Raw genomic sequence first — 19,837 nt, forward strand, 5'->3', positions numbered from 1 at the left:
TCGCTGTGCAGCAGAAAACTACCAAGTTAAACAGTCTGTAAACATCTGTAGCTATTCAGATGTTGCCCTGTTTCCCCTTGGTTTAAAGGCATAAAACTGACCCACCCAGGATGGGACTGTGCTGTTCATTCCTTATTATTGGAAGTACTGGATTATGGTTCACACCCATGGAAGTCAGTGGCCATGCTACAGATGATTATAACGAATCTGGATCATGCCCACCCTTTCTTTTGTTTTCTCCTTAAATACAGTTTACCGACCATGGAAATTATATGGTTGTGAGGGGTGGACTATGTAATTGTAGAGAATGAGGACAGGGCCACATTCAGTTGGAGGAAATAGAGTAGAATTGAAGGAACTAGAATATAAAAAAGAATTAAAAGTATCTTTTGGATTTTTGCTATGATTTGTGCCCAATGCACAAAAATCCCCTAATGAAGCCCCCAGTTTCCTTTTTTTTAAATTTATTTGCATCCAGGCTGCTTAACAATGCAGTTCCTTCTCAAAAGACATTATTGTGTTACTTCACAGTGCATGCAAAAACATTTCCATGTCTCTGTGTGAAGTTGTGTCTAGTACTTGTAACATTCCTGCCTGAAAGTACAGTGATAATTTTCTCACAGAAGTATTTTTTAAATGCTGTGAGAGGCCTGTGTACATTTGCATCTCATTAAATCATTAAATAATCATTTATATTCTTCTAAATGAAGCAGCGGAGCATTAAAATGCATTTGTTCTGGTAGAGCTATTTCAGGTTTCTATAGAACAGCCAGTGGATTCACGTTGTGTCTCGTGTGCATACTTTTGGGGGAAGAGGGGGGAGAGTATGGGGATATCATGGCAGAGAGCTGAAAGTCTTATCTGGCAGTACATTTTAAAGTTTTGTAAGTGCTGAGCTAACGGTGCAGGGCTGCTGGCCACCTTAATCCATCCTTGCAGGTGGATTACCATAACATGCACTACATGAGGCTGTGTTTGAGGACAACTAGAAAATTACAACCAATTCAGAATCCCCGAGGTGTTGCCTGTTCCCCTATGCCCTGCCACACCAGCTTCACTTACGTCAACTGGGCCTTCTGTGGGTGCCAACCTGAAAATGGGCAAAATCAACAACTGTCCATATACTCACTTCCTCGGTTGTGGTTTTCTCTTTATGGAATGGCCTGCCCAAGGAGCTCAGAAAGGTTCCTGCTCTCTTGGCTTTCTGCAAAACCAAATTATTAATGAGCATTGAGAAGGACATGGGAAGTAAGGGTGCACAATAAAAATGGTTCGCAAATGTACTTGGATAAATGATTAGGGGCTGTGGTCTGTATGGCCATGCATGGCTTCATGCTAGTGGATTCTATTATGTATTTATGAGTTCAGTTTATTGATATGGTCCTCGACCAGCAAAAACACAGCATTCAACTATTTCAATCACCTAATTTTTGCACTGCTTGGTATGTCATGTTAATATTCATGCTATACTTCAGCTCTGTCTGTCTGGTGGGTTCCAGACTTCTGCAGTCCTAATGCATTGCTACTTGAATATTCCATTTTGTTGAGCAGATCAACTCACTCTGTAATCTGCCTTGATTCCTTGTGAGAAAGGCGCATATTAATTACCCGCTCGTTTCTAAGTTCAATTTAAAAGTGCCGATTATGATAATTAAACCTTTAATTCACCAGGACCTACACATCTGAAGGGCCATCTCTTTCCAGCTTCTACTAGCTGATTCCTCTGTCAAGATTTCCCACCTGATATCCACCGGAGATTTCTTGGGGTGGGTAACCCTCACTTTATGGAATAGGCTTCCAGAGGATCTCAGGGGAACCCCTTCACTCAAATTCTTCAACTATTGCTGTTTCCCAAGATATTTAAAGGCATGTGAGGAAATGCAGACAGCGAAATCATCTGATATATTACATAAGAGTGTTTCTATAGGATTTTTCTCTCTGTGTTGTATGTGCTTGTGTGTTAAGTCAAATAATGTAAGCCACTCTGAGATGGGAATGCTGAGGTCCAAACCTGCTGAATACCACCTGACTCCATGGGGAGTCTGTTATATAATTTGGTTCACAAAATGTGAATATTTCTTAAGCTACCTGAATTCTGCACATTTGGATGCAGATACTATAATTGTTCTTATTCATGCTTCGTCTTATCTGAATACTAGCTTCAAAGCCCATTCCTAAGAACAGGCCTTGAAAGGGTCCCCTCCCCTGGCCAGGCAGCTTAAGGTGGCTTTGGGCTGCAGCTCGCAACCAGATCAAGTGGGGCGGGGGCTGGCCAGCTTGTTAGCAGGTCCAGGATGGAGCTCCTTAGCAGGCCCAGCCTAGCAGGTCAAGAAGCCCTTGTTAGCAGGCTCAGCCTAACAGGCCGGGAGGCCCTCGTTAGCAGGCCCTACACCATGACCCTTTACCCAGGGCCCTCTTCTCTTACCTGCTGCTGGCTCCAGGCACTGAGGTACATCTGAGAGCAAAGAGGCTAGAGTCCAGGGACAGAGGGCGGGAGCTGCAGGGGCAGGGCTTTGCTGGTTACACCCTCATTGGCCCTATTCCAACTTGGATAGCCAGACACATTCCACCCCCCAGGTTGTTTCACAAATATATAGAGGAACCATGGATAAGAATATATTTCCAGATTTGTATTTATGATAGTTCTGTATCCTGTTGTTAGAGCCATGGATATCCCCTTTTCCTTCCATTTATTCTTTAAGTTCAGTTAAATTGCATTTTCCATTCTCCTTGTCAAATCCAGTTTAATTACAGGGGATTATTAACATTAATTACCACAAACTATGTAAGCTGTGAATTGTCAAAGGCTTTCAAAGCTGGAAACAACTGGCTGTTGTGGGTTTTCTGGATTGTATGTTTGTGGTCTGGTATAGCCCCTAACACCTTGCACATGACTGTGGCTGGCATTTTCAGGGGTAGGACCCAGCAAGATGGGAACTCTAGCATGGAGAGATTCCTATCATGCCATGTTTTACCTCTGAATATGCAAACCACAGTTACTGATGAAACCTCAGGGAATCCCCCTTGAGTCTCAATGAGAATGGCAGACTAAATGTAGTGTAAATAAACAAGCAAATGGCTGTTAAAGTCTAGAGCTTGACTTTGCTTTGAGCTCATTATATTGGCTTAGTTGGTGCACAGTCTCTCAGCCTTGCTTCCTGGGGATTGAATAGAGAAACATAAATAACTTATTTCTCAGTTATAGAACGTACGTTAAGGACGAGGGATACTTACTAGCACCAAAGAGATACTAAGTTCCCATTTTTGAGATGTTTTGGATTGAAACATGGAAGAACCATATAGTATATGTAGACAGAATAAAACATACACAAACCCCAAAGTAAAATTGTGTTCCCTGCTACATTGGTGCAGCACAACAAGATTTAGGAATGAATATTGCTACATAAAAAGACCACTGCTATCCTGGTTTTTATCAAATGTTCACCATGTAGAAACTGAACAGTGCATCTTCACCTGTAATTGCTACAAGTTCCCAGTAGCCTTGAAAATGTGCACATAATACACTATTCACTGCTTTCTGATTTAACAAACTGCGGCCATTTCAACTCATTTAGCTAAAACACCTGCTGTTCTGTAGATAGGTCTGTATGGTGAGAAGTTTCTCAGCAGGGTCACTGAGTCTGACAAGAAGGAGTGAAAATGAAAGATTCTGGCAGTCCTTGTAGTACATTGTGATGCTGCTGGCTTTGCGGCTCAGTCTATGTCTCCTGAGCCATCCAGCTATACAGTAAACTCATTGCATTTTGTTTACCTAAGGGCAAACAGATGTTCCGATAGTCTGGTAGCAACTGAACCAGCTGGGTGTGATTTATTTCTGTGTCTGTAGACAAGGGGCGTACAATTTATGACAGGTCTCTGGTTGGAACCCTCAGGGTGGTTTGAACATTGTATGCAGTACATCCACAGATTCCCTCAAAGGCATGACAGTTGATGAGGACATATCCGAGAATACAGCATGAAGAACAACAGAATGGAAGGGGAGAGAATTTACAGCTCAAAAGCACACTGTAGACAGAAATAAAGTACACAAAAAAGGGTTTGAATCCAATATATAACTGTAAATATGAAATTATATGATCAGACTGTTTTTGGTATAAAAAAACAGGTGAATACATCATATTTGACTTGCATTAAGGTAAGGGAAGTCATACCATATAATGTTTTTTCTGTACCATTCATTACATTATGAGAGCATTGTTGTTCATTTCGGATCCAGTCCTGAGGAGAACAGTGCTGAAGCATTGCCTCCTAGTTTGTTTGTTTTACTGTAATGTTGTTTTTTAAGGCATTGCTATGAATTCAGCTATCAGTCCATCTAGCCCAGGGGTCCCCAGTGTTTTTGAGCCTACTGGTATCTTCCAAATTCTTACACGCAATGGTGGACACAACTATGAAATAGCTGGCACAATCAACCAGAAAATGGTGGCCATAAACCATTTTCTGGTTTATTTTCTGGAGCCAACCACAACCTGTCAGTAAGTGAGGTCCTAGATAACTCTAAAAGTAGCTCTTCAACATTTCAAGTGGAAGCTCTGTTTAATGTGATGCCTTTTAAGTGGACATAATGTTTTGTTAGTATACCATATTTTTATCACTGTACCTTTAGTCACACAGTGAAGAGCCTTGTACTGTGGTGTAAGCCTTTACTGAAGGAACTTTTAAAAAAATTGCTGTCACATCCAGTCAAATCTACAATGATCACTTAGAACCCCTGCTAGGCAAAGCCTCACCTGCACTATCTACTTTCGAAGATACTTGCTAGGCATCGTGTTGGGTCACTAACCAACCTCTGGTAGTTTCTGCCAAGACTGACAGGCCTCAGAGGTCTATGTAAACCTTCTACCTGAGACAATAGGAGAATCCAGGAATTTAGTCTGGATCTTTTTGCAGAGCCCTAGAGCCTCTTGTGGCACAGAGTGGTAAGCGGCAGAAACGCTGTCTGTCCATGAGGTTGGGAGTTCAATCCCAGCAGCTGGCTCAAGGTTGACTCAGCCTTCCATCCTTCTGAGGTCAGTACAATGAGTACCCAGCTTGCTACTGGGGGGTAACATGGTAATGACTGGGGAAGGCACTGGCAAGGCCACCCTGTATTGAGTCTGCCATTAAAACGCTGGAGGGCATCACCCCAAGGGTCAGACATGACTCGGTGCTTGCACAGGGGATACCTTTACCTTATATCTTAACACTGAGCAGTGGTTCCCTAAGTCTTAACAATGTAATATTAATTATACTTTGAACTGAGTCTAGTACAGTCTAGTTGACTGTTATGAAATTCAAATTGCTTGGTAAAGATTGGATAAATCTTTTCCAACTTCTACAAATGTACCTTCTGGTTTGTTTGAAACTTATCTGAAATGTCTCTGTAAAAGTGTCTTTTATATTTTACTTAAAATGCTTTATTAGATAGGCCATGAAATATTTTCCTGGCATTTTGTTCAGGAGAAGATACTTTCTCAAGCTGTTGTGTTCATCAGCTTTCTTAGAATGCTGACTATGGCAAACCTGGAAGCAAATTGCATGTGCCTGATAGGTTTTGTCTTAACTGATAATATCATTCCTGAAGGAAAGTAATCAGTCTTCACAAAGCCATAGCTAACACCTACATTTCAGCTTATTCAAGTGTGATTCCCCTGGAACATTGTGAAAGGTTGTTTCCCTGTGCACTTTGTTTTGTAAAGATGGGTAGAACCAACATGGATGACTATTATATCCATTATGTCTCATCTTTAACCGCTCCTAGTGGAGCAGATTAAATAATTCGTTAAGGGCCCTGAGGGCGGGGCCCTGTCTGTGATGAGGAACGGTACTGATAGGCCCCTTCCCCCGGACTGACTAATCGGGAGATGCTTCGCGCCTCCCAATCCACCCCCCTTCCAGCTCGCCCGCAGCCGCCCGGCTGCCACCATTACCTGCCTCGCCTGGGAGAGGGCAGGTTGCTGCCGCGCCGCGTCACTGCGGCCTCACGTCCAACTCCACCGCCTCACCACCACAGCCCCAGGTAGGCCGCGCCATGGGGGGGGCCAGGACAATCCAGATCGGGCTCACACACCACCCCACACCCGCCCTCAGGTCCGGCCCAGCACACCTGGAGAGCCAGCCCCAGAAACTCCCGAGCCCCGCTAGCACCCGCTGCATTTAGAGTGCAGCGGGCTTATTTACTAGTCTTCCTATAAAGCCATATAAATCAGTAGTCGATGCCACACTGTGGCAATTAATGTATTAAGTAATTTTTGATATCAATATTTAACTTAAATCAGTTTTTCCCCTACCTTATTGTCAGCTTTTGTTTGGTGTGCCATAATTTATTTTCCTTTTTATTTTCTCCATCTGGACAAGACTTCTCCTTCTCAAGGGACTTTTATAAAATTAGCATTCTTAACTTTGCTTGACTGTTTATCACTTTCTGAATCAATGGTGTACATTTTATCTGAGTGTCTGTTGCTGGTTTTTTCAATAACCTTTGGCATGCCTTGTTTTGTCCTTTATAAGCTATCTCATGTTTTTGTTACCTGCTTTTAAACATAGTTTTCTGGCCATCATTTTATTTGCACACATCTATAGTTAGTGCTTACAGTCCTTGTTCTGAAAAGATTGGACAACACTTGCGTGTGACACCAAGTTCTGGGCACTACTCAGGATTAAGTCTTGTCTCTGTAGAATTGCAGATTCTGAGAAACAACCATGATCATTAGGTCTAATTAGGATCAAATATTTAGTAAGCACTGGTAGCTGAACTTAGTGTACCCATGGAGGCTGAGAAATTGTTTGGGGGTAATGTGCTGTAGAAGTAACAAATGAAGCATGCATGATTGAATAGACCTCTGCAGAGGTTTTTCTCTCCTTGTAGAATGTCTTTTATCTAAGTAGCTGTTTTCCATACTTAGCATATTACTCTCTCATCGCTTTTGAATACCTGTTTGTTGACAGTGGAAACCCACCTTGTGTATGTTCCAGCTGCATGCTTTCTATAATAAAAGTGTGGCTGGATGGAAATTTCAAATAGAAGTTGGTAAAAATTCTTTATGTTTTGAACAATGTTTCTTTAGCCTCACAGGCAACAGGAGACTTAATTCATCTGTTCTTTCTCTTTAAAATGTTCGTTTTGATGAAGCTGAATAGAACAGGTAGCATCTCACTGCAAAACAAGCAGGCGGCATAGATTCCAGGCCGCAGAAGCATCCTCTTACCTTCTTGCATGTCTTAAGGTGCATCACCAAGCAGTAGATGGGACCATTGTGTATGGTTGGCTAATTGTTAGATGGATTTAGCTGCTTTCAAAATCAGAATTTGATGAGACTTCTAAGTCTCTCTTATCTAGTAGCAAGGCAGATAAGCATACATGAAATTAACAACATCCAGAAAAAATACAGAACTTTTTTTAAGTCACAAAAGAAAATTGTGTTTTGTTTTAAAGGGCAGCAGTAGTTGATGGATCAAAGCTGTATGACGTCCGTAATATTCTAGATTAGTGTATTCTGGAAACTATAACCAAGAAGGGGGGGAAACAAACAACTCAAGACAAGAAACCTAATCTACAAGGTTAAGACAAAAAAAAAGAAATAATATGGCGAAGCATGCAATACTAATATAAAGAATATAATATATATGTGTGTGTGTGTATATATTTATATATATATATAAAGAATATATATGTAATACATTCAAAAGGGTTCAAATTTAAAAACAGTCATATGTATGTAGGTGTGTGTGTGTGTGTGTGTGTATCCCAACTTCATACAATAAATGACGAGATCAGTTTGAATTTTACCAGTGAGGGAGGCTTTTAGTTGAAATGTGTTTGGTTCTTATATTACGATATAATTTGTACCTTTAACAAATTTATATTTGATATTCTTTATATCAACACTGCTTGCTTCACCATATTCTGGTTTCATTTTTTTGTCTCAACCTTTTAGGTCACCTTTACCATTGTGGCATCTGAGCATACGTTAGCTTCTTCATACTATTGTATTTACGAGAAAGAAATATGACCCTTAATATAAGACAATTCTCCTTTTTTTTAAAAAAATATTATATACAAAAGTTTTTTTCATTACTGAACTTAACTGTTGCTTGTATGCGACTTTACTACTGCCTCCCTCATTTCTTTGACAACACATACAAAAAAAAAGAAAAGAAACTAGCCTTCCTTTTCTGAAAGTAGGATAGTTCTTTACACATGGGGCTATTGCAACATTTTATATTTTTGATTGATTGTTCTTGGCACATTGCCCTGTTTTCTTACTTCATGGCTGCTGTGTGGAATGGTTATGAAATTAAGGGACCAGGCCACAACCTTGTGATTGTCTTCTCTTAGCCTCTGCCTGCTTCAGCATCAACTTTTGCTTGTGGCTTCTTCTGCTGGTCTTGCCTGTGGAAAAGTGTCACCGCTGACAGGGCTCCTGTTTGACCAGAATTTGATAATGTGGTGAACCACAGTTAACATGAGTGTCCATATAACAGTAAGCCAAAAGGTAGGAGCTGACAGAGGGAGGGAAGGGTCAATTCACATCAGGAAACAGAGAGACTAGGCATGGAGAAGGGAACCAGTCCCGCAGCCTACCTGTGTTCCTGAGATCACTATTGGTATATTTGCACTGGCTCATTGAATCTATTCATTCAGTTTCTGCCAGAGGCGGTTTATCCTAGTAGCACATATAGCACATGCTGTGGTTCCAGAAGTCCCATGATGCTGTACGGCAGTGGTCTGCAACCTTTTTCAGGTTGCGGACCGGTGGGGGGGAGGGCGATCCGGGTGCCGCGCTTGCGCAGCAGCCCATGCAAAAGTGCCGCCCATGCGCGTTTGCGGCCCCCACCGTGAGCACAACGCGCATGCGCAGCAGTTTCGCGTATGCACGTTTTGCGGCCACTCATGGCGCAAACGCGCATGTGCAGACCTGCCGTGCATGTGTGGCAGCCCATATGCGAACGTGCATGCGCAGCAGGTCCACACATACACATTTGTGCCATGCGCGGCCGCAAACGCGCATGCACGGAACTGCCGTGCATGCATGTTGCGCTCATGGTGGGGCCGCAAATGCACATGGCGCAAATGTGCATAGCGGCTGGTGGCCGCACTTCCCTCTCCCCCCCCCATCGCAGAAAGAAGCTCGCTGGGCTGTAAGCTAATCAGCCACTTTGGCGGCCGATATGCTTGCAGTCTGGGAAGTTTCTCACTGGGGGGGCGGGCCCATGCCGAGGCCTTCCGGGCCGTGGCCTGGTGGTTGGGGACCACTGCTGTATGGTTTAGAATCACACAGAGCTGGACCACAAAGGACCATCCAGTCCACCCCACCCCACATACTATTGACAGATGTTCATCCAATCTCCTCTTAAAAGCTCCCAACAAAGTGTGATTCTTAGGGGTCTTCATACTTAAGCGGCTTGTGTACCACAAGAAAGGGGGAGGGGAGGGAAGCTGTCAGTTGCTCCCAAAGTTCTAGCTATTCCCGGGAAGGGTGCCCCACTGTTACAGCACAAGTAACAGCAGCAGTTGTGCCTGCTAAACTAGAGCTGGTTTCTGCTGAATAATAAAGATGGAACATTGTCCAGGCAAGCAAGGAGAATTTGCTAGGATTATGTGTTGTTGAGATAGTTGTTGGGCAAGATACAATGGGGCAGCAATGGGGCATAATGTATGAAATATGATGACCTGCAAGGAATAAGTATTTTGAAATGGTGGTCTGCTGTGCAATACAGCAGCACTTAAATATCAGTATGTCATTCAGCTGTTTTATTTATTTAGTTACTAACTTCATTTATACCTCACATTTCCCCCTCAGTGAGGCCTCTGTGGAACTTGCATTGTTCTGTTCTTCTCCATTTAATCTTCACAACTACCCTGCTCTGACAGAACTGCTCTGTGAGAACAGCTAATGGGACTGTGACTAGCCCAAGGTCACCCAGCTGGCTGTATGTGGACGAGTGGGGAATCACCAGATTAGAGGTCGCTGCTTTTAACCACTACATCATGCTGAGTGTCATCCAGTGTACTTCCTTTTTTTTCATGAGAAGTAAGACTCATTTATGAATTTTACACACCATTGCAGTGAAAGCCTGAATGTTGCTTCTCATCATATTTAAGAGTGTGTGTGTGTGTGGGGGGGGGGGGTTGGATAAGCTCTGACACTGTGATGTGGTTGTTTCTGTACGGTATTTTTCTGAGTCATTTCCGTGCATTCAATAAAAACAGCTGGCAGCCAGAAGTGAATGTTAAACGTATAATCAGCAGTCCAGACAAGACAAATACAAAACAGGTCCAAAAAAAATTCAAAAATGAAAATCTATTTGAAGCTCTTCCATGTATAATAAAGACTATTGACCCAGGTTGGTCTTGTAAGAATCTGTGGTTAGTAGGCTTTTTTAAAACAGTATTTATGAACAAGTTAAAATTTCCAGGATTAAAAAAAAATAAGATAGCAAGAAGTTCCCAGTCCAGGGATCTGCATCTTACCCAAACAGCATCCCAAACTGAGCTCAATGGGATTTGACTTTCATGACACAATCAGAAACCCCAAACCCCAAAGGAAATTATCTCTACAATTTAATGATGATAAAATTATGCAGCCAGTGGCATCCACTTGAGATCTTTCAGTGTAAGTGATACAGGGGTTGAAGTAGGTCACAGATCTGCTGGCTATTCTTTTTTTAGTCTACGGATAATTCATGCAGCTGGAGACAACTATGGGGACTGTTTGGCAAAAAAGAAAAAAAAAACCCAAAGAACAATGAGCCATAGAAGCAGAATCTGAGAATCGTGAACATCATGTTGGATGAAGGCCGAAAGTTAATAAGCCAGGCCTTATCCTCGGTACGGCTTTACCCTGCACTGCTTAATTATCATTAAGGAGGTAATGGGTAGTAACTTAAATCACTTATCACTGATGTGATGAAATACAACAAGATGAAGGGGGCCATTTGAGGAACATAAAGCAGCTGCCTGTGAATATCATGTATTAAACTAACTGTTGGTATTGAAGCTAATGAACGTAGTTGCCAGCGATCAGTGCCGATATACACAAATTCCTCTCAGATACCGTGAAGTTAAACTGCCAGCCCTAAATGACAAACAGATTGATTGTTCCAAGTGCAGTCCAAAACATTTCTCCTAAGCCCTTGACCCATTTTAAGCTGGTTTCAGGGCTGGCTGGCACCAGGTTAGCTGTAGTTGAAATGCTGGATAGGGAACAATCTTCAGCCACTGATACCATATCTTTCAGCATTCTCTGACACAGTTGATTATTCTACTTACCCACTACTTGGAATATGGAGGAGGTACTAAGATAGTGACAGATTTTATTTTCCTGGGCTCCAAGATCACTGCAGATGGAGACTGCAGCAAAGAAATTAAAAGACACTTGCTCCTGGGGAGGAAAGCTATGGCAAATCTAGACAGCATCCTACAAAGCAGAGACATCACCCTGCCAACAAAAGTGCGTCTAGTCAAGGCAATGGTATTCCCAGTTGCAATGTATGGCTCCGAAAGTTGGACCATAAGGAAGGCCGAGCGTCAAAGAATTGAGGCTTTTGAACTCTGGTGCTGGAGAAGACTCTTGCGAGTCCCTTGGACTGCAAGGCGAACAAACCGGTCAGTCCTAGAGGAGATCAGCCCTGCCTGCTCCTTAGAAGGCCAGATCCTGAAGATGAAACTCAAATACTTTGGCCACCTCATGAGAAGGAAGGACTCCCTGAAGAAGAGTCTAATGCTGGGAGCAATCGAGGGCAAAGAAGAAGGGGACGACAGAGAATGAGGTGGCTGGATGGAGTCACTGAAGCAGTAGGTGCAAACCTAAATGGACTCCGGGGAATGGTAGAGGACAGGAAGGCCTGGAGGATCATTGTCCATGGGGTCGCGATGGGTCGGACACGACTTCGCACATAACAACAACAACAATTAAGAGAATAGCCCTTTGGTGGTTTTATTCGTTTAAGTTCTGACAAGAAAGAGATGCTGGTCAGAAAGCCTGCTGATCTAGGGGGACTGGATCCACATCCTCTGAATGTGGTGGGGTTGGCTTTTTCAGAACAGATTAAGAGGTTGGAGGTTCATGGGCTCAGCCTTGCTGTTAGAAAAACTGTCTGACAAGTGGCTAAGACATCTTTTATCAGCTGCATCTGGTGCACCAGCTCTCCTTTCTTCCATTCAACCATGCTAGCCACAATAATTCATGCTTTGTAACCTTATGGTTGGATTAGTCAAACACAGAAGTCTGTGTTTGACTTCTCTTGAAGACAAGAAATTAGCTGATCCAGAATGTGGCACCGAAACTACTGGCAGGGACTAGCCAAAGAGAGCATTACAAAGCACTTAACACTGGCTGCTAGTTCATTAGCAAGTTCAGTTCAAAGTGCTAGTTATGACCTTTAAAGCCCTTCTTGGACTGGGGATCACTGGGGACTGTCTCCTATACATTCTTGGTGTCGTGCTAAATAGCAACGGTTTCTAATCTGGTGAGCTGGGCTTGATTCCCCACTCCTCCTCCACATGCAACCAGCTGGGTGACCTTGGGATAGTTACAGTTCTCTTAGAGCTGTTTTCACAGAGCAGTTCTCTCAGAGGTTTCTCAGCTCCACCTATTTCACAGGGCGTCTGCTGCGGGAAGAGGAAAGGGAGGCAATGGGAAGCCACTGAGATTCCTTTGTGTGATGAAAAGTGGGGTGCAAAAAACTAGCTCTTCTTCTTGTACACCAAACACGGTCTTCTGTTGGCTGTTCCCTCACTTAGGATGCCCCATCTGGCATCAGCATGAGCCTGAGCCTTTTCCACACGGGCTCCCACTCTGACGTAGTCTCCCCCTGAAGAGACGAGGGGAGCGTCTTTGTTATGGATCTTCAGGAGCCACTGTAAGGCTTGTTCATTTACCAGGGCTTTTGATGAGTTATAAAGAAGAGGCATATTTTACCGGGGTGGGGAGATATCAAGGGCTTATTATTCTATTTTGATTTTAATTTGTAATGTTTTAATTATTACTATAAGTGGCTTTGAGCCTAGAGTAGAGGTGGGGTATATTAATTAATTCTGTTTAGGATTTGTACTGGAAAAATAGAAGTCAGAATGGGGCTAAGCAGATAAGAGGAAACTTGAAACTAATGACAGCGATCACCAGGGAATGGGCTCAGCCCTTTATCAAAACCTAATTTCTATCTTGTTTGATTATGCAAATCTGCTTTCAGCCTTGTAACAGTTTCAGAGGGTAGCCATGTTCTTCTGCAGTAGAAGAACCCAATTCAAGTCCAGTAATACCTTTGAGACCATCAGGAATTTCAGGGAACAAGTTTCAAGAGTCAATGTTCACCTTATTAGATACGTATCTGATGATGGGAGCTTTGCCTCTGGAAAATTCATACCTTGAAAATCTAGTTGGTTTCTAAGGTGCTGCTGGCTTTTAATCTAGCCTTGTAACAGTTTCACTGATACTAAGCCAGGTGTACGAGAGAAGGTCAACAACATTGCAGCGATAAATGGTCCAGTTAGAAGGATTTATTTACCCCTGACAACTGAACCAACAGAAATGAGCTCAGCTTAAGCCCAATTTCTGAATGATATCAGAGAACCAACAGTGCACAGCAGGATCCTAGTGGCTAGCATGCTGCCTACATGAAAAACAGGGTGCTTCAAAAGGGTAGTTGGCAAGTGTGGGTTGTACCAAGAGGTACAAGTGAAATAACTGAGTTTGGGCTTCTGTTTTAACTTCTTAAAATAAATTCTAGAAACAAGACCAATTACTGTAAATAATATACTGAGTCTTCATTAATGAAAGATGGAGGCTATAAAATCCCACAGAGTAGATTGTTTCTCTTGGACAACAGCAATGGTTTAGGATAACAACAATATGCAGGATAACAATAACAACAAACCCCAGCATCCAAGCAAACAGTGGGATCTTGGTTTATGAATTATCTTCAACTGAACCAGAGTTAAATGTTTGACATTTCAGTTTCTAACTTGTAGGTAACCAATTGTTCTTCACCACAGGAATAATTTTGAATAATTCTGAGAACAGTACATAAGGAAACAATGTATTGAGAGTGAAAATCCTAATTAAATTTGTAGGAAAGGTCTATGCAAAAACCCTCAGTGATTTCATAGAAAAGAACAGAAATTACTGTGCTATCCTGTGCACACATTAGTTCTTCACAATGCTTTCATTGTTTTTGCTGTGAAAAAAGTGATAGTACTTGTATATAAGACTATGTTGATTTCTGTCAGTCCCCTCCTTAAGACTTGGGAGAGCCCTGAAAAAAAGGTCCAGTGAGAACCAGCTTGGTGTAGTGGTTAAGAGCAGCAGCTTCTAATCTGGCAAGCCTTCACATGCAGCCAGCTGGGTGACCTTGGGCTAATCACAGCCCCAATAGCACTGTTCTCACAGATGAGTCCTATCAGAGCTCCCTCAGCTCCACCCATCTCATAGGTGTCTGTTATGGGGAGAGGAAGGGGAAGGCAATTATAAGCCGCTTTGAGATTCTTTAGGGTAGTGAAAAGTGGGGTATAAAAACCAACTCTTCTTTTCTTCTACCATCACACACACACAAAAAGCCCTGGTCTTTCAAGTATAAAGACATTTTTCCCCATTCCACACACATTTTTATGCGTATGCCTTCACATGAATTATTCAAAAGTACTTTCACAGAGGATAATTATATTGAAATCATTCTTTTGTTTACCACCACTGACTTTGGCATAGTGAATGTTACATCATTAGACAAGGGCAATTGACACAATTGTCAAAGAGTCTGGGCTGCCACTTGGCTTACTGAGATGCTGTGGATGATGAAAAGACAGGGGAGACTAATAGAGTGACAGTGGAGAAGATTTGAGATGAATCTGACAAGACAAGGGTTAGAGCTCATTTGAAAGCCTGCGCTGTGGCATTGATGGTGGCACCATCACCGTTTAGCCCTGCAGAACTCTTCTGGATGGTCAAGGACCCTGCTGAGTTCTGGCTGATGGAAGTGCATAGTCTGTGACTTTGTAGACAAAATATTTTGCATCCATGCCAACTTGAACTGTACATTAGCAGCAACATGACTGATTGGTCACAGAGTGCTAATTTGTCAGTTGCATGCGATACCTTTGCCTTGTGCAGTTTGAGGATGTGGACAAGACCTGCCACCTGTTTGTATGACTCTTTCTCCTCTGGATTGCTTATTTCTTACAGGGGGAGCTGGCAGACTGCGTCCAGGAGAAAGTAAATACCTTCCCAAGTGGATGATCCTTCCTGCCTTGAAGCAGTCATTGGGTCATTCATCTAAAGAAACCTACTCTAGACCAAGGAGAGTTGAATAACTGCAATCCAGTCTCAAATATACAATTCTTGAGCAAGGTGATGGATGAGTAATTGCTGGCTATTTTCAGAGATTTCTGAATGAAGGGGGTTGTTTAAATCCATTCCAATTGGGTTTCAGACTGAATTGTGGAACTGAAACAACCTTGGTTGCCCTGGTGCATGATGTGCTGGGAGATGGACAAGAGTAGGACAACCTTGTTAATTTTCCTAGACCTCTTGGCAGCTTCTGATCCCATCTATTAAGTCTGCAGTTATGGTAGATGCAGATACAGCTCTTGAAAACAGTCAGCTCTTTATTAACTCCAACTCCAGTAAGAAACACTGAACAGCAAACACTAGAGCCCGTGGAACTTATATATTTCAGACAGCCCACCAAGGAATGTGATAGGCCCTTAACAGAACCCACGGCTCCGTTCTTAGAGTCCCAGTTCAATCAGTGATTGACTACATTACAATCCGTTTGCATACAGTCTGTAGGAGTTTAATCTCCACATACACAACACCATTAATCAAGATATCTTTCTGGATCATCTTTTGGGATTGGGAGGTACTGTTCTGTGGTACTCCAGTCCTACCTCAAGAGTAGGTTTCAACGTGTGATGCTGAGGGATTGCTGCTCTGCCTTAGGCTTACATGATTCTTCATGGTTTCATCTTGTACCTCATGCTTCAACAAATACATAAAGCTGCTGGAGAGGTCATCTGGAGATTTGGCTGAACTGCCACCAATATGCAGATAACATTCAGTTTAGAGTAGCTAAATGTCCTCTGTATATCAGACGCTTATCTAGATATTCCCATGCTATAAACGCATACATTATAAAAGCAGATATTACACCTAATCAGCTCATTGCATAATCCTTTGCTGAAATATCCATCTGCAAGTAATATACTTAACTGGGGGAACAGAAGAAGCAAGCTTTTATATTATTAGGAAATGTTCATGTTTAGTTAGCAGGAAACATCATACATTCAGTTAAATTCCAAATCACATTTAATTCTACCCAATAGAATAACTTTTCCCTCTGAAAATGGCATAGCTAAGATTTGGGGCAAAAAAGACTGCCTTTTCAAGATTCATTGGTTTATCATAAACCAGTGGTTCTCAACCTTCCCAATGCCCCCGACCCTTTAATACAGTTCCTCATATTATGGTGACCCCCAACCAAAAATTATGCAAGTGTTCTTTCACAGAAATTAAACCAAAACTGACCAAAGGCGTGAAGATCCATTGTTCAGGATTGTATATAAATTGTTTTTTTTCTGAGGTTTCACAGTTCAGTTCTGCCTCTTGTCCCACCATGCCTATCTCTCTCTTTTCCCCTGCTTAAGACAGACAAACGCTCTATCTTGATCTACACCGCAAGGCTGTTGTGTGGATGGCGACCCCCTAGCCAAGATGCTTGCTATGCCACGACCCCTGTGAAAGGGTCGTTCAAACCCCAAAGGGGTCCTGACCTCCAGGTTGAGAACCATTGTCATAAATGTTAATTAATAGCTATTTAACACATTTCTGGAGGAGAACTTGTCATGACTTGATTAGATAAAAAAGTATTTTTACTGTGTTTGTGGTTTATTGGAGAGCTATAGGATTCAGTGATTGACTAGTGATGGTCTGTGATACCTCCTGTTAAGAAGCCAGCAGGTAGGTTGAAGACCTGTGGAAGGAAACCACTCATTCTCATACTGTGTACGAGAGCATTCCAGTGTGCTGCAGCTGGTTCTGTAGTGTGCTATGAAAACTTAAGCTGCAGTGCTGGAATCATTCAATGCTTAATGTCCTGAATGTTGTGTTGATTCAGTCTGTATCCATCTTTCCAGGATCATCCTTAGGAAGGAAATCAAAGGTGTCCTTTCAGTTAACAGGAGCAGATTGCCATTCCTGAGGAAATACAGACTTTGCCAAAAAAATATTTAGCAAATGTTTATGCTAAGATCCTCAGTGTGGTATCCGTGGGCACCATGGCACCCACTGACATTTTCTCTGGTGCCCACCAAGTGTTTTGGGGAAGTGTTTGCCCAGCAAGACTTCTGATTGACTATTGGAGATTTAGTTGGCCATGCAGAGTTTTTAAAATGGCGCTTTGGCAGCAGATGCCACCACAGTTGGAGGATCTGTACTGTGTTACTGAAATTAAGTTGTTGCCAGTATTTTGTGGTTGATTCAGACTCCAGCAGCAGCCATTTTGTTGCATGTTCACTGTGCCACAGCAGAATTCCAAATGTGCCTGCAGGCTCAAAAAGGATGGGGACCTCTAGTTTATACTTTTTAGCCAGTGAAACTGCTTGAGATCTCTCTCTATATATATATATAATTACATGTGTGTGCAATTTTTTTAGAGTGAAATGTGTCTTCAGTTTTACTCCCCCTTTTCCTGACTCTCAAACACTGAAGTAGGCAAAAATTCAGGTTAGATTTGCTTGTGAATTGACTCTGTACAAGGCTGCTTCATAGAGTTTCCTCTCTGAGTCAATCAGAGCTTGAAGTACAAACTCCCTCAAGAAGACTTTTGATCAATCCATTACAGAGTAAAGATGAAAGGCTTGTTGCACCTAACTCCAAACTGCTGATATGGAAATCAACTTGAGGTATGTGTTGTCCATCCATCCCTCACCCCACTGCCCATCCATTGAAAAGATCAAAGGCAGTGACAGGAAGACCAAAAAGTTGTCATCTGTATGATGATTACCCATTTGGCCTCTCTATTGCCCATTTGAACAGGATAAATGTTATTTTCTGCCAGAAAATTTAGCTCGGTGTTTTATGGACAACTCAAAACAGGAGGTTTCTTTTTCATAAAATCATATGAATCCAACTGTAACTGCCACTAATTTTTTTAAAGAAATGAATCCATAGTATAAGGCATATTGTGTAGCCAGGGTCATAGCTTAAAAGAGGGTAGCCCCTTACCCAGTCAGAGATACTTGAAGGTCCTTTTCTGAAAGTTATGCTTCCATGCTTCCAAAGAATTCTGGGAATTATGGCTTGGTAAGTGCCTTGAGTGCCTTTTTGGCTCGCCCACCACGGAAGTACAATTTACTGGGAGCAAAAACCTCTACCAGACTGAACCCATTTCAACCTTTAACGGAGAGTCCCTTTCTAACACTAGCCTTTTAAGGCTCTATCCAGGAAGAGGTAAATCTGCTTCAGTTCTTTAGCAAATTAAAACCACTAGCTTGTTAATAAATTACTATACAATAAAGTAGACATCTTGCCTATCTAACAGAATTACAAAAATATTTCCGTATTGTCTCCTTTGTTTCAGTAATCGTATCCCCAATATATATGCATAGTGTCCTGGTGTTTCAGCTCAAAGTGAAGCCCAGTTTCATTTGGCTGATTTTAGCTTGTTATTCGTTCCTTTTTTAATGCTGACTTTGACAGCTTATTTGCACACACACACCATATTCTGCAAGTTGGACATTCTGAATTTGCAAAAGTACCATGATGCAGGGAGGTTACTTTACATAAAATCTTTTTTTTATTATTCAAAGTGTATCTAAGTAAAATTGTAAATTAATATTCCTTTCATTTAAAGAAGAAGAAGATGCCGCTTTTCTCTACCCGAAGGAGGCTCAAAGTGGCTTACAGTCGCTTTCCCTTTCCTCTCCCCACAACAGACACCCCCTGTGGGGTGGGTGAGGCTGAGAGAGTCCTGATATCACTGCTCAGTCAGAGCAGTTTTATCAGTGCCGAGGCAAGCCCAAGGTCACCCAGCTGGCTGCATGTGGAGGAGTTCAGAATCAAACCCGGCATGCCGCACTCCTAACCATTACACCAAACTGGCTTCTTTATAGAAGAAGAGTTGGTTTTTATACCCCACTTTTTACTACTCAAAGGCATCTCAAAGTGGCTTACAATCACCTTCTCTTCCTCTCTCCACAACAGACACCTTGTGAGGTAGGTAGAGCTGAGAGAGAGTTCTGACAAAACTGCTCTATGAAAACAGTACTATCAGAACCGTGACTAGTCCAAGATAACCCAGCTGGCTTGGTAGCAAACTTAGATTTTCTGTTTGTAGTGTATACTTCACATGGAGCTGAAGCCAATTCTGGCTTTCTGACTTATAAGATAAATACATTTCCAAATGCCCAATTGTCTCATTTACATGTTACATTTTTAGGTAGACACAAAAATGTCTAAAGTATCCTCAGGGTACCTAAGCAAACACACTCGAAGAAGTCTTTCACCACATAAGGTACTCGCGTTCTGAGAGAATGCTTTGGATGTTTCTGCTATATAAAGATATGTTCAGTTCATGAATGACTGACATTTTGGTAAACCAAAATAATTTAATTTTGGAAAAAGAACACTGTAATAGGGGTAGACATGGGAAAACATATCTGGAATGGGCATTTTGGGGAGGAATTATGAAGGAAAAAAACAGTAGGGCTTGCCAAATCCAAAGTGGGGGTGGGGGGAGAGGATAAAAATATCACTATTTTTACCCTGTTGCAAATGCCTGGGTTTGAAATGTCCTTTCCCATTCTGCCTTCAGTTCTCAAACTCTGTGAAGTCTAGTTCTTTCA

General features: G+C 42.2%; 1 protein-coding gene across 19 annotated transcripts in view; it reads left to right on the forward strand.

Annotated features, from left to right (window-relative positions):
- The window catches only part of SORBS2 (sorbin and SH3 domain containing 2), a 269,623-nt gene that overhangs the window by 118,806 nt on the left and 130,980 nt on the right, over positions 1-19,837 (forward strand). The window contains exon 1 of one of the 19 annotated variants that reach the window (XM_077302177.1): positions 15,190-15,344. The exons of the other annotated variants lie outside the window; for them this stretch is intronic. The gene's annotated coding sequence lies outside the window, so the exon portion shown is untranslated. Of the gene's footprint in view, positions 1-15,189; positions 15,345-19,837 lie in introns of those variants that run through there. 19 annotated transcript variants of the gene reach the window in all.

The sequence above is a fragment of the Paroedura picta genome, chromosome 10 (genome assembly GCF_049243985.1).
Source record: "Paroedura picta isolate Pp20150507F chromosome 10, Ppicta_v3.0, whole genome shotgun sequence".
NCBI lineage: Eukaryota > Metazoa > Chordata > Lepidosauria > Squamata > Gekkonidae > Paroedura > Paroedura picta.